The sequence below is a fragment of the Eumetopias jubatus genome, unplaced genomic scaffold (genome assembly GCF_037043125.1).
Source record: "Eumetopias jubatus isolate StellerSeaLion01/CBP00866 unplaced genomic scaffold, mEumJub1_p1.0 scaffold_3, whole genome shotgun sequence".
NCBI classification, from domain to species: domain Eukaryota; kingdom Metazoa; phylum Chordata; class Mammalia; order Carnivora; family Otariidae; genus Eumetopias; species Eumetopias jubatus.
The window spans coordinates 133,026,026-133,041,157 of record NW_028274809.1 but is presented as its reverse complement, the minus strand read 5'-3'; the positions used below and the strand labels follow the sequence as shown (position 1 = coordinate 133,041,157).

The window sequence follows — 15,132 nt, the reverse complement described above, 5'->3', positions numbered from 1 at the left end:
GGATCCCGTCCCTGTCTGTACTCATTCCTTGGTGAGCTCATTCAGTCCAGCAGCAATACCACTTATACCCAATAACTCCCAATTCCACACTGAAGGATCCAAGGGCCCCACCATCTCTTGCTGGATAGTTAACATGCACCGTGAATGTTAACTTGTCTAAAACTGAGCTCCCAATATACTGCCCCTTCCCTGCTTCTGCCAGTCTCTCCCATCTCCGTCCTTTCACTTGCCCAGGGGAAACTTGCATTAACCCTTGACAAGAACAGCCTCCTCCTTTCAAACCTGCAGGTAGATGTTTAGCAAATCCTGTCAGTTCCATCTTTAAATACAGCCGGCATCCAGTCACTTCTTAGTACCCCCCACTATAGCCCTGATCCCAACCACCAGCACCTCTCACCTGCACTATTCAAAACAACCCCCCTAAGTAACCTCTGGCCTCCGTTCTTGGTCCCTAAAGTCTCTTCTCAACACAAAAACCAGAGAACCCCCTTAAGGGGAAGTCAGATGACTGCAGTTAGCTTTTCAGCCAATCCTCACACTGTTCACCCCTCACTCACTCAGCTAAAACCATTCCGATCCTGCTGTTTCTGCAACAAAGCAATGCTTGCCCCCGCCTCAGGGACTCCCCCCACCCCACACTCTCTGGGTCTTGAAAACCCTCTCCCAACACCTCTTATCCAGATGGCTCACTTCCTCACCTTCTTTAGGTCTTTGCTCAAATGTCACCTTTTCTGTGGCTTGCCCCTAATTACCCTGTTTATATTTCAAACACTTCCACTCCCTATGGTCCTTTCCTGCTTATTTTTCAGAGTACTCAACTACTATCTGATACAGTAATATATATTTTACTTGTTTACGGGCTGTCTCTCCATTAGGATATACGTTTCACAAGTGCAGGAATCCCTTGTCTATTTTCTTTATTCACCTACACCTGTATTCCCAGCACTACAGTAGCGCTTATATTTAAGCTTCTCAATAAATATTGGTTGAATGAATGACTGAGAAAATGAAACAAAAACAATTTACATATTTACTTGCTGTAAAATAAAACACGGACTGCTCAACTTTCAAACAAGTATTCAACATTCAGAAGGTGCCCCATGCAAAGCTGGCTCTCTTCTCCCTTACTTATTCCTTTCCCCCTCCAAGCCAACAGTCTAAACTCAATTACTACTGAGAACAGGCACTGACCTTGTTAAAAAAACATAATTCAACTACGTAAATTTGAAGATTTAATTGGCTTTATTAAACGATCCATGCATGGGGCAGCATCCCGTTGACCAAGCAGAGGGGTGCTCCCAGGAGGTGTACAAAATGGAAGATTTTAAGGGAAAGGGATGGGGCATGAAAGTTGTAAGAAAGAGAAAAGAAAACATTGTTTCAGGCAAGATCACCTTCCCTTAGAGGTTAGAGCAGAGGGTCTTACTATGCAGATTTCCTCATCTTCCTTTAGGGGATGGAGAAGACCCATGTGACAGATTACCTCATTGGTGCTTATCAGAAAACTCCTGACTAACCCATTAAGAGTTGTATTTCTGCAGAAGGTTGAAACTGCAATTAGATTAGGTATGAAACCCTGGTTTATAGTCTTGGGGATTTAACCTAAGTGATGCCATTTTGATCCTGTGGTTTTCTTTTTAACATGCTCCACCTAAATAAGGCAGTTACTTGGGCTCCAGAGTTTCCAAGAGAAGGTAAGTAGCTGGAGTTTTACACAACCAAATCTTCTAATTTAAAAAATGCTGAAAACAGACACAAAGTTCTGGCCAAGGAAATATAAGGAAAAGCTGTTTGTCGGGGCTCCTGAGAAGGCTCCATAAAAGAGCAGGTTGGTCCTTACCCTTTCCTCATTTATGCTGTATGTAACATGGATTAGAGGGCTGGAGTCTTGGCAGCCATCTTAAAGCCATGAGGTATCAGGAAGATGGGAGTTGCATCCTAGCTTTCTAGAGCAGAGAGAAAAGAAGTCTGCATCCCTCATGACCTTGGAGATGCCACACCAACCTGGGACGCATGCCTCTAGACTTCACTAACAGCCATATTGCTTTGGATTTTCTATTATCCACAGCCAAACATAATATGATTCTAATACAAGTGTCAAATGCAATAGAAGGGTAGGGACTTCTGGCATGGCGGTATAAGCTGTGCAGATCAGCTCCCCAGTGAAACTGGTGAAAATTATTTTAAAGAAACCAAACAAACAAACATGGAAAGGCTCAGGAAATGATCCTAAAGACATATAGCAAATGAAGAAACATTTATTCAAGAACACCTCCTAAAATTTGGTGAGAACAGTAAGAGTCTATGCTGTTTGAATCAAGACCACACTCCCTCCCCTCTCTGAACTCAGCAAGGTGGAAACTCCACTTGACTGGTGCAGCCAAGAACACAGGGATCCCTCTCCACCCAGCTACCAGTCAGTGGGCTTTCTTCCCAGGAGGGGCAGGGCATCAGCACTTCTCACCCTGTCCATCTCATCCTGATATGGAGGCTAAGTTGTAGGCTAATGCAGCCAAGAGGTAGAGGTTCCCTTCTCCCATCTAGTCCCCACTGGTGGTACGATGGCTCTACCTTGAGCATGGTGCACCCAGAATATGGGGCCCCAACTGCCCTTGCCCAGACTCATAACGTGGTAGTTCCAAACCAAGAGAGGAAAACTGAGCAGAACTGAGGGTACTGCCTATCCCTTGGCCCCGCGAATTCCCTTCTCCAAGCACTCAGCTCCTAAAGAGGGAGAATCACTCAGAGAGAAGTGTGACACTGTGACCATTTCCAGCTCAAGCCTTGGCTCAGAAATTCTGCCTGGGTGAAAGGCAACTGGGAGGAGATTGGTAGATCAATTGGACCGATGGGCTAAATAAACCACAGGCTGGCCAGTTTGCTAGAGTAGCAGGGGTGGTGAGGGGGAGAGAGCCAGGGAGAGAAGCCTGGGGTCAGAACAAATCTCAAAACACTGAGCTCAAGAACATCCCATTAAAGGGCGGTGGTGGTGAGGAACCAGCAGTACCCAGAATAGTCTAAAATGTCCAGTGTCTACCAAAAAATTCTGAGACATTCAAAGAAAAAGTATGATCCATACACCACGGGGAAACAAAGCAGCCAACAAAAACTGCCTGCGATTGCAACTGGATGTAGGATTTAATATACAAAGACAGAAACCATTAAAACCATTTTAAATAAAGAAAGGGATGGTGACAATGTTGCATTAAATAGAGAATATCAATAAGGAGATAGGAAGTATAAAAAAAGAACCAAATGGAAATTCTGGAGTTGAAAAGTATAGTAATTGAAATGAAAATTCACTAGTTGGGTCCAACAGTAGATGAGAACTGAAAGAATTAGCCAGCAAGAAGAGATCAGAGATAATGCAATCTAACAACAGAGAGGAAAAAGGAATGAAGAAAACTGAATAAAACCTCATGAAACAGGGGCACCTGGGTGGCTCAGTCAGTTAAGCATCTGCCTTGGACTCAGGTCATGATCCCAGAATCCTGGGATCTAGCCCCTCACTGGACTCCCTGATCAGCGGGGAGCCTGGTCTCCCTCGCCAGCTCCCCCTGCTTGTGCTCTCTCTCTCTCTCTGACAAATAAATAAATAAAATCATAAAAAGCAAAGCAAAACAAAACTCAAGAAACTGAGCCCCACAGAGTTAATGAGGTTGCAACTAGCAGAAAGCTTAAAGCTTGTTTCTCAGAGAACTGTTTCCCCCTAATCAGCTATTGTGTCTTTTCAGAACCCACTATCAAATCCACCTGTGGTCTCTGCAGAAGCCTGGACTCAAGGTCAACTGATGTGGTTCCTGCCTATGAACAAGCAAGGCCCTGCCTTCCTTACCCAAGATAAGGAGCCCAAGACCCCCTCCAGTTTATACCAGCTCTTGGAGCATGCCCACACCCCTTCTCCCTGTCCTAAGATAACGTCCTGACATCAGGGGCTGAATTTTGTCTCATTCTGTATTGTCTACCCCTAAAGTGAACAGGGGACATATGTTACATATATGTTTGCTCAATGCACACACTGCATCATTCCTCATGAGTAGTCAGAAGTTTCCCAGCCCTTTTCATCAATATGTATATAATCTCAACCCCTAAAGGTTATAAAAAACTTGTTCTGTCCCCCTTCAGGGAAGTGGGTTTGAAGCTTGCCCTCCCATCTCATTTGTCTGCCTCTCAAATAAACCCTTTCCTTGCTGCAAACCTGTCTTGGTGATTGGCTTTGCTGTGCATCAGGCAGCCGGGCTTGGGTTCAGTTACACTCATAGAAATTTGAGACCCCATTGCCCACACCAACATATGTGTAATGAGAGACCAAGAGAAAGGAACAGGAAAAATACTCGAAGAAATAGTGACTGAAAACTTCCCAAATTTAATGGAAAAAAAAAACAGCCTACACATCCAGAAAGTTTGATAAACTTTAGATTCAAAGACACAAGTAGACTAAAAATGAAAGAATGGAAAAAGAGGTATCATGCAAACAGTAACCACAAGAAAGCTGATGTGGCTATGCTGATAAACAAAACAGACTTTAAAACAATGTTACCAGAAACAAAAAGGTACATTTTATAATGATAAAAGTTGCCACCAGGAAGATATAAAAATTATAAACATATACACCTAATAATAGCACATAAAATACATGACAAAAATAACTGACAAAAATGAAAAGAAAAAAGACAATTTCCCAGTGACAGCTGGAGACCTCAACACCTACTTTCAATAATGAACAAAACTGTGCAGAGTGTCAACAAGGAAACAGGTGATACTGTGATTTATAATAAGAAATACATTATTTGGGGGGTGCATGGGTGGTTCAGTTGGTTAAGCTCTGCATTCGGCTCAGGTCATGATCCCAGGGTCCTGGGATCAGGTCCCGCATCAGGCTCCCTGTTCAGCGGGAGCCTGCTTCTCCCTCTCCCTGCTGCTCCTCCTTCTTGTGCTCTCTCTGTCAAATAAATAAATAAAATCTTTAAAAAAAAAGAAATATATATTTCGTCTCCTAAAGCCCTTGGAATTTTCTAAGTGATGTGAGATTAAAGTTCTCTCTCAGACCTTGCCCAGTATAGCACTTCCATCTGGCTTCCCTGAGTTCTGTGGGTCACTCTAGCAAATTAATTGAAGGAGGGGCTTGTTGGAACCTCCATCCTATAGCTGGTCAGTCAGACGCACAGGTGACAACGTGGACTTACAACTGGTGTCTGAAGTGGCGGGTAGGAGGGTAGTCTTGTAGGACTGAGCCCTGAACCTGTGGGATCTGATGCAATCTCCAAGTAGATAACTTAAGGATTAAATTAAATTGTAGGACACCCAGCTGGCCCAAGAATTGCTTGGTGTGGAGAAAAAAAAAAAAAAAAAAAACCCACACACTGGAACTGTTATCAGAATTGCAAAATAGAAGACAGGAACAACACTATAAACCAACCAGACCTCACCAATATATACACAACCCTCTACCTGGGAACAGCATAATAGAACCATTTTCAAGTGCACATGGAACATTCTCCAGGATATACCATATGCTAGGCCATTAAATAAATCTCAATAAATTTAAAACAATGGAAATAATGCAAAGTCTGGTCTTCAACCACAGTGGAATCAGAAATCAGTACCAGAAAGAAATCTGGGAAAACTCACAAATATGTGGAAATTAAACAGGACACTCCTAAATAACCAATGGGTCAAAGAAGAAACCAAAAGGGAGATTAGGAAATATTTTTGAGACAAATGAAATGAAGACACAACATACCAAAATTTATGGGATGCACCTAAAGCAGCGCTTAAAGGGAAACTAATAGTTGTCAATGCCTGTATTAAGAAAGAAGGATCTCAAATCAATAACCCAACATTCTGCCCAAGACACTGGAAAAAGATGACTAAACTAAACCTAAGGAAGCAGAAGGAAATTATATTAATGTTCTAGTACTGCAGTAACAAAATACCACAAATTGAGTATTAGAAATTAACCCTCCCATAGTTCTGGTGGCTAGAAGTCAAAATTTTCCTTTTTGGAGCTCCGAAGGAGAATCTGTCCCATGACACTCTCCTACTTCCTGGTGGTTGCTGGCAATCCTTAGCATTTCTTGTTTAATAGAAGCATCACTCCAACCTGTTTCTATAATCATATGGTTTTCTCTCCTCTATGTCTTCAATGACATTCTTATAAGAATAGCAGAAATTGGATTTAAGGTCCACCAGAATCCTGTATGTCTTCATCTTAATGTAACTAATTACACCTGCGAAGACCCTACTTCCATGTAAGATGGCATTCACAGGTACGAGGGCTTGGGACTTTAACCCATCTTTTAGGGGACACAGTTCAACCCATGACACAAGAGAACAAAAAATTAGAGTAGAAATTAATTAAATAGAGAATAGAAAAATACAGAAAACTGTCGAAACCAAAAGCTGATTCTTTGAAAAGAGCAACAAAATTGATAAAACCTTTAGCGAGAACGACCAAGAAAACAGAGAACACTCAAAGTACGAGAATCAGAAATGAAAGAGGGGTTATTACCACTGATCTTAAAGAAGCATTATAATGGATTACTGGAAACAACTGTATGCCAATAAATTAGATATCTTGGATGCAATAGGCCAATTCTAGGGAAAAAAACTACCAAAACTGACTTAAGAAGAAATAGACCATTTGAATCAACCTTCAACAAGTAAGATCTTGAATTAGTAATTGGAAAGCTTCCCAAGAAGAAAAGCCCAAGTTCAAACAGCTTCAACACTGAATGTCATCAAAGATTGAGGAAAATACAAAATTTTAATAAAGTCTTCCCCCAACAAACAAACAAACAAAAATAAAAGACAAAGGAACGCTTCTCAACTCATTCTATGCATAAAGCCAGCCTTACCCTGATACTAACACCAGTCAAAGACATCACAAGAAAACTGCAAACCATTATCTCATGTGAATATGGACATGAAAATTCCTCAACAATATTATAGGAAACCCAATCCGGCAACATATACAAAGATTACATGCTGTGACCAAGTGGGATTTGTCCCAAGAATGAAAGTCTGGTTTAACATCCAAAATCAATTAATGGAATGCACCACATGGATAGAATAAAAATCAAAAGATGGTCATCCCAATAGACACAGAGAAAGCATTTGACAAAATCCAAAATCCTTTCATGATAAAAACACTCAAGAAACTAGGAACTGGGAGGGAACTTCTGCAACATGATAAAGGGTATCTATGAAAAACCCACAGCCAACATCATACTTAATGGTTAAAGACTGGAAGCTTTTCCCTAAGATCAGGAACAAGACAAAGATTCCATTTATACGAAATCTTCACAATAGGCAAATCTAAAGAGCTAGAAAGTAGACTAGTAGTTGCTTAGGCATGGGGATCATGGGGAGGCAGCTTCAGTGATAACTGAAGGTGTAAGGTTTCTTTCTGAGGTAATGAAAATATTCTAAAACTGACTGTGGTTGGTAATTGCATGTATCTGTGAATTATATCTCAATAAAGCTTTTTTAAAAAATGTAGCAGAGAGACTATTAAAAGAAGAATTAGGGAGGATATGCCTTTGGCATTCATGGAAACCTAAACAAAAGAGGTTCCAGACAAGTGGTAAAACACTTGGACAGAAGTGGACAGAGTACCAGTGTACACCAGGAGATGGCTCGTTAACTACAAAATCCCACAAACCACCCAATATCCTTCAAGGAAAAAGGATAAATGATGCTATATTCCCACAATGGCATAACGCACAGCAACGAATCTTAGAAACGCAATGTCTAGTGAACTAAATTACTGGGACTACACCAAAATAAAAAGCTTCTACACAGCAAAAGAAACCATCAAAAAAACAAAAAAGCAACCTACCATACTGAATGGGGGAAGATATTTGCAAATGACATAACTGATAAAGGGCTAATATCCAAAACATATAAAGAAGTTACACAACTCAATACCAAGAAAACAAATAATCCAATTAAAAATGGGCAGAGAACTTGAGCATTTTTTCAAAGACATACAGGTGGCCAACAGACCCATGAAGAGATGCTCAACATCACTAATCTTCCGGGAAATGCAAATCAAAACCACAATAAGATTATCACCTCACACCTGTCAGAATGGCTAAAATCAAATACACAAGAAACAACAAGCGTAGGTGAGGATGTGGAGAAAGGGGAACCCATGTGCATTGTTGATGGGACTGCAAACTGGTGCAGCCACTGTGGAGAACAGTATGGAGGTTCTTCAAAAAAATTAAAAATAGAACTGTCATATGATCCAGTAATTTCAGTACTGGATATTCACCTGAAAAAAACTAAAACACTAATTCGAAAACAGATATGCAGCCCTATGTTTACTGTAGCATCATTTACAAGAGTCAAGATATGGAAGCAAACCAAGGGTCCATCCATACATGAATGGATTAAAGATGCGGTGTGTATTTGTGTATATATAAAAAATGGAATATTAGCCATAAAAAAGATGAAGTCTTGCCATTTACAACAATATGGATTGATCCAGAGGGTATATTGCTAAGTGAAATAAGACAAAGACAAATGATTTCACTCATATGTGGAATTCAAGAAATAAAACAAAGAAAAAAGAGAGACAAACAAAAAAACAGACTCTTGAATATAGAGAACAAATTAATGGTTGTCACAGGGGAGTTGGGTGGGGGATGGGTGAAACAGGTAAAGGGGATTAAGAGTACACTCATCACGGTGAGCACTGAGGAATGTAGAGAATTGTGGAATCACTATACTGTACACCAGAAACTAACACAACACTGTATGTTAATTATACTGGAATTAAAAATGAAACATTTTTATTTAAATTAAATAAACAGATAACTTCCCTAACGTAATGTCTAATGAGAGAAGCTAGTCCCAGAAGACTAAACACATTATGACAGAATTTTTATAAATCTCAGAAACAAGCAAAAGTCAATAATGTATTGTTCAGGCACTCATATATACGTGACAAAACTTTACCAAAACAAAAACAAAAGCCGGGGTACAATAAACAAAAAACTGAGGATGGTGGTTACGTCTACAGTGACGGATGACACCAGAGAAGGGACAGTTGGGTAGATGGCCATGGCACTGGTAATAGTCTCGTTCTTGGTCAGGTGGTAGGTTCATAGGCATTCTCTATTTTATTATGTTTTATAACTATATATACAGCTGCATACATTTCTTTTATGTTCAATAAACGGATAGAATAATAAAAGAAAAATCTTTCAGCTAATGGGAGAGTGAGAAACATGCAAATGAAGACGATTCTTTCGGAAGAAAGGGAAGGGAGAAATAGTACAAGAGCTAATAATGGGAGACACAAAGTAATGGGAGAGATTTTAAAATAAAGGCAAATGGCATGAATTTATAAACCAAAAGGGAGAAGTCTGCAGAGAGGAAAAGACTGGAGGCGAGAAAAGAGATGACCAGTATGGGCTCCAGAACAGGTAGAGAAGAAGGGGCAGAGGTCAAGGGTACTCACAGAGAAGATGACCTTGAAAAGAAAGCAAGCCCGTCCTGAAACTAGATGAGGAAGTGAACATGGGTTGTAGATCTATATAAAACTTTGGAAGAAGGTGCATCGAGGGGGCCCCTAAGTGGAAGAAAACCAGACACAATGGTGTCAGTTTTCTCGAAGTAAGAACAGAGGTCATTTGTTGAGAATAAGGAAGGCAGAGATGGAGCACAAGGCTCACTGAGTCGCAAGACGCTGACAGAGAACAAGTGAAAAGCATTTGCAGGCAGAGTTGAGATTAGGAACAAGAAACAGCCAGCAGCATCCGCAGCGGGGTTGCCCCAATGTGCTAGCAAGTCCTGTCCCTCCGCTGTAGGAGCTGAGAAAGCAGGCTGGGTGCAGCACTGCCCTGGGGCAGCAGAGGGAAAGGACCCCGGGCTGGCGGTGGAGGGGCACGGAGATGCCTCTGACTAAACCAGTCAATCTGCCAGGATAGCGAGAGGCCACAGATTTACTGATACTCATGACAGCCTCACTAATGGGCAGCTTTTAAAGCTGTTAAAACACACACACCATGGAGTTTAGAAAAAGAAAAAAAAAATACAGAAGAGACTGACTGGACCGCAATATGCCAAAGATGTTAATACTGGTTCTCTGTCAGTTGTAAGAGTAGATTTTTTTATTTCTAAAAATTAATAACCTGATGCAGCAAAAACAAATAATGAAGGAAGTTTATAAAATAAGCTAACAGTCATGCTAAGAGTGGTAAGAGTAAAAGTCAATTTTCCCCTTTTGGGCTTTATTTTCCAAATCTTGCTTATACAATTAAATTACTTTTATAACAGTAACTTTTAAAAGAATTCTAAGTGTTTCTAACACCCTATGCGGAGTACTTCTGAGTTTCTGTAGGGACTGAGGCTTCAACACAAGTGCTGCATTCCAAATCCACAGATTTCACAATTACTGGTGTTTTTAAATCTTATTTACCATGTTGGTTACATCACAATAACAAGTCACTCTGCTTTGCCCTCTACTTTATCTCATCGACCTTTGATCTGCTCAGATTTTTCTCCTTTAACTTAGTTTTTGGTTTTTTTTTTAAAGTCACACATTTGAGAATTTCACTTGGTAATGATTCTAATCCTAGAGATAAAAATAACATTGCACACACTGGAACATGAACAGTCATCATGGCCCTGGGCCATCTCCATTCTTGCCATGAAGATAAATGTCAGATAAAAAAGCACTTAAAATCCAACCCTCTTGCCCCCCTAGCTTTTTACCCAGTTCCTTGTCCTGGCCCCCACCCCACCCCCAGCTTATCCCCAGTTACCTGTGTATCAACTACACTCTGTTGTTGCTGCTAGGACTACCATTGCCTCTGACACTGTGGACACCGAGGAGTCTAAAAAAAACCGCCTTTCTCCCTGACACAACTCCACAGGGAATGGGACTCCCAGTTCTTCTGTAGGGTCTCAGCCACCTTGGGTCTGGCTGGGCTGACCACTGGCAAAGGCCTCTAAGCAAGTCTCCAGCAGCTCCCTTCCCCATTCACCCTTTTCTTTGGAGGAGCACCTCACACCGTTTTCCCAGGTTCCACAAACTCCCCAGTCTGTGGAATAAAGCCCAAAAGACCTGAACAACAGGGCCTCCCAGCATCACCTTTCCAGCCCTGTTCAGCCACTCAGAGCAAATCCGTCTTTCCGTTCCTATCCCCCGGACCTTTGCACATGCTGGTCCCTACCTGGGGCATCCCTCCCTTCACTCTTCCGCGCGCCCGGCTGACACACAGTGCTTCTCCTTCAAGACCTCACTCACACAGCACCTCTTCTTAAGGTTCTTTTTGTAGCCTTCCTCCCAGGAAGGGCTGACCCTTCTTGCCTGTGAGTGCTGTGCCGTGTAGTCATCTGGGACTGTCCGCTCCAAGAGCACGGAGGCTGACCTCTATTCATCTTTGTGCCACTCTTGCACCTCTGTTCTGCTTTGGCCCAGCACCAGAGACAGAGGAGCTACTCCATGTTGGCAGAGTGAATGAAGGCTGAATGACCCAGTCATGAACTACCACCTCCTTTCCAGGGTCACTGCTGCCCCAGACAGGCCTCTGAAGAGACAAGACGGGGGGGAAGGTGGCAAGAGAGGGGAGGGAAGCATCTTGCTGTAGTTCATTCAAGAACGACTGTGGTACACCTCTTATTATGGGCTATGGGGAATATTTTTTTTTAAAGATTTTATTTATTTATTTGACACAGAGAGAGAGACAGCGAGAGAGGGAACACAAGCAGGGGGAGTGGGAGAGGGAGAAGCAGGCTTCCCATTGAGCAGGGAGCCTGATGGGGGGCTCAATCCCAGGACCCCGGGATCATGACCTGAGCCAAAGGCAGACGCTTAACCGACTGAGCCACCCAGGCAACCCTGGGGAATATATTTTAAGAGATAAAAACCTAGGGGCTCCTAAGTGGCTCAGTCAGTTAAGTGTCCGGCTCTCGGTTACGGCTCAGGTCATGATTTCAGGGTTAGATCAAACCCTAGGTTGGGCTCCTTGCTCAGTATGGAGTCTGCTTTAGATTCTCTCTCCCTCTCCCCCTGCCCCTCCCCCTGCCCCTCCCCCTGCTGTGCAAGCACTCTCTCTCTCTCTCTCAAAATAAATAAATAAAATCTTAAAAAAAAAAAAAGATACAAACCTGGTCCCTACTTTCAAGGAGTCGCAAAATTAATAGGTACACTCAGATAAGTTTAAATAATTATATCAGACAGTATGACCAGGTGTCAAAGAAGTTTGAAAGAAAATACTAACCTGAGAAAGTCAAAAGACCTGGCTAGGACTCAATCCCAGATCTGCCTCTTACTACCTGTAGGACCTTGGGCAACTTTCTTCTCTCTGCCTCAGCTTCTGTAAAGATGAACCCTGACCTTGTATTGCACACGCCCTCTCCTCTCTGCTCCAGCCACTCTGGCTTTCTCTAACGGATCCTCCAACATTCAGGTCACTCCTGACTGAGGACCTTGACACCTTCTAGTTCCTCAACCTAGAACACTTCCCCCAAATCTGAACCATTCAGGTCTCTATTCATACAACCACCTCAGAGAATTCCCTGACCACCTGCATCTCCCCTCCCCTGTCATTTATAATTCCCATAACCTGATTTATTCACAGTGCTTATTAGTACCAGAAATTACACTACTTGTTTACCACTTTTTTTTTAGGATTTATTTATTTATTTGAGAGAGAGAGAGCAGGAGAAGGGGCAGAGGGAGTGAACAGAGAGAATCTCAAGTGGACTCTGTGTAGAGCACAGAACCGACATGGGGCCCGATCTCATGACCCTGAGATCACGACCTGAGCTGAAACCAGGAGTTGAATGCTTAACCAACTGCGCCACCAACCGCACCACAGAGGTGCCCCTTTGTTTACCCTTTTACATTTCTGCATCTCCCTCTGGGGCATAAATTCCTTGAGGGCAGGGTCTTAGTCTTCGCTGGATCCCCAGTGCCTAGAATGCCTGGCACACAATACTAAAAAAATTTGTTAAATAAATGGTGATAAAAGGAAAATAAGACCTATATCAAAGGGTTTTGTGCACATAGGGGGGTATAAAGTACTTCATAGAGTGCCTAGTAGTGGTTAGCTCAATAATGCTGGCTAATACTATTATCTAAGGAATCCAAAAGAGGGTGAGGTCAAAATTGGGAGAAGCAGTTATCAAAGTTTCAAGGAGAAAGCATCTTGAGCTTGATCTGGAAGGATGAGGAGTTTTCTGATGGGTAGAGAGGTGGGGGCACTGCAGGGGTCTGGAAGTGTCTCCCCCTTTCTGAGCCATCCCTCACCCACATGTTCTTCACACCTCCATTAAATGCAGAGTCATCACACTAAGAATCATCGATCAGCCAGACTCTAACAATCCATTAATCCACTTACCTTTCATTGCTATACCACCAGAGCCCAAGACAGATTTCACTACAAAAGGGCACACAATAATGTTACCTTCAGAAACCTGTAGACCAGCAGTTCAGGCCTACATGTCTATCCTAAAAAATACTCAAGTGTCATGGGGCGCCTGGGTGGCTCAGTTGGTTAAGCGACTGCCTTCGGCTCAGGTCATGATCCCGGAGTCCTGGGATCGAGTCCCACATCGGGCTCCCGGCTCAGCGGGGAGCCTGCTTCTCCCTCTGACCTTCTCCCCTCTCATGCTGTTTCTCTCTCTCTCTCTCTCTCTCAAATAAATAAATAAAATCTTTAAAAAAAAAAAAATACTCAAGTGTCAGCACTACAAATCATGTACAAGGACGTCCACTACAGCAAGGCTTGCAGGGCGGGGGGCGGGGGGGGGGGGGCGTTAGAAGCACCCAGAAGGATCACTCACGGGGAAAAGATGAACATACTATGGTATGCACATGGTATACATCCATATTGTACAGAGGTTAAACTTAACAAGGCAGATGCTTATGTACTAAATTGAAATAATCTCTAAAACACAGTTCTACTGAAAAGAAAAAAAAAAAGATTGGAGAATATACACTATGTGATCTCATGTGAAACAAAACAAAAATCTTAAACCCACACACATACAAAATCTAAAGATTTCTCTGGATATATATACACACACACACACATTTTTTTTAAACCACAGTACTTTCAGTTCTTTAACACTATGCCCGAAACAGTAAGTTTTCAATAAATGTTTGCTGAACAAATGAAGACATATGTAAATCAACAGAAAAGAATTAGAAAGTAGATCTGCTTTTCATGCTCAATAATTCTGTACTGTTGGCAATTTTTAAGTCACCGCGTTATTGTGTTACTTGTGTAATTAAAATGAATTCAAAATAGTTCTTTATAAAAAAGAAAAGTTGCAGGGGGCGCCTGGGTGGCTCAGTCAATTATGCGCCACTCTTGATCTCAGCTCAGGCAGCTCTTGATCTCAAGGTCCTGAGTTCAGTCCTCCTGTTGGGCTCCACAGGGGGTGTGGAGCCTATTTAAAAAAAAAAAAAAGTTGCAGGACCTGAATACATCATAAAGAGATCCGCGCACTCTTAATAACTTCTCTAGGTAATTAATTTAATCGTTCTGGGCAATTAAGAGCTCTTGTACAGCAACTAGACGCTCACTTTACATCTCCAGCTTCAGATCCCTTAACACAAAGATGAATGGAAAAGTGCTGGGGTTTCAATCGTTCCTGCAAACCCGTTAATGCCATGCCTCTTCTGAGGGTGCTCTTGCTACGATCCCCGATTCCCCTGGGGCTGGGGCTCTGGCGGCCCTGCGGCCACGCGGGGCCGCAGAGAAAAGGCCGGCAGGTGGGCGTGCAAAGTCCTCCAGGTAGATGTGAGCACACAGCGCCCGGGGAAGGAAACTTACTTTCCGACTGGCCTCTTCTCTGGCTGTAATCTGTCTTTCCTGTTCAAGCAATCTCCTCCGGAGGAGCCAATTTCTTCTGTGATCGGCCCAGAGCCCCCAGGTCACCTGGTTAGTGGACGAGAAGCGGGGCGTTAAAACCTGGGGAGAAGAGGAGCGGGCGGTGGGTGGCATCTTGCGGCTCGGCTGTCTCACCCGGGGATGGGTCTGGGGACCGGCCCCTGCATTCCAGACCAAGGGGTCAGCAGACCTCGCCCTACGAACTGGTTCAAAGTTGCGCGCCACGGCGCCCTGGCCCTTGGGGGAAGGGGGGAGGCGCGGGGATGAGCGCCAGAGC

The 15,132-nt window shown here is 42.9% G+C and overlaps 1 protein-coding gene across 1 annotated transcript in view; it reads right to left on the bottom strand.

Moving 5' to 3' along the window:
* The window catches only part of ATP7B (ATPase copper transporting beta), a 73,396-nt gene that overhangs the window by 57,905 nt on the left and 359 nt on the right, over window positions 1–15,132 (bottom strand). Inside the window, exon 2 of the mRNA XM_028107860.2 lies at window positions 14,799–14,903. The gene's annotated coding sequence lies outside the window, so the exon portion shown is untranslated. The remainder of the gene's footprint in view (window positions 1–14,798; window positions 14,904–15,132) is intronic.